This window comes from Triticum dicoccoides, chromosome 5A (genome assembly GCF_002162155.2).
Source record: "Triticum dicoccoides isolate Atlit2015 ecotype Zavitan chromosome 5A, WEW_v2.0, whole genome shotgun sequence".
Lineage (NCBI taxonomy): Eukaryota > Viridiplantae > Streptophyta > Magnoliopsida > Poales > Poaceae > Triticum > Triticum dicoccoides.
Genome location: NC_041388.1, coordinates 442,375,447 through 442,376,305, shown reverse-complemented (window position 1 = coordinate 442,376,305; position 859 = coordinate 442,375,447).

Genomic DNA, 859 nt, shown 5'->3' with positions numbered 1-859 from the left:
TGTAGGTAACTAGTTTATTTAGCAAGTGATTAATATAACTAGCTTATTTATATTAAGTGCTTAATGGACCTAGTTTATTTAGTAAGTGCTTAATAGAACTAGTTTATTTAGTAAGTAGTTAATAAAACTAGTTTAATTAGTGTTAGGATTATATATAAGATATTTTCGAATATTTTTTTTGCATATTTTGAACCATTGAAATGCAATGACCATCGATAAGTGGCCTATGTTTTGCCGGAATGTTGATTAATTTCCATTCCGGCAAATTTCAGGCGCTTGATGTGTCCTTTTTTTAGCAAAGGTCATGCCGGATTTTTTGGGTTTTGCTGTCAAGTTATAATCTCTGAATTGTGAACACAGGAGATGTCTGATGACGACGGGATCCCGGAGTGCGGGTACTGCTATGATGACCAGGGTGTGTGCGACAGGTTTCCTCACCTGTAAAATGATAGGTTTTTCACCGTGAAGCTGGAAGAGACCTTCGATGTTTGTACGGTATGCAACGACAAGCATTTCATGGTAATTAATATCATCACTTGTGCTTCTTTTGTTCAACCTGTAATTTATGAATTTTTTTCAATTCGATTAGTACATCCCGTGCCATGCTAGACCATATGTATTAGAGAAGCTTGGTTTTGGTTTAGATGACTTTGAGAATGTGGAGACAAGGAGGGCTCACTTAAGAACTAAACATGGTTACGAGTTTCTGGTTAAGTTCTACAATGTGGTCGGTCGCTCCCATTTCGGTTGCTCTAATTGGGAAGCTCTCTGCAAGGCATATGGATTTGAGGAGGGAATGCGAATAAGATTTGATATTCGTCCCGAAGATTATGATGATGATGATAATATCGACATCTGG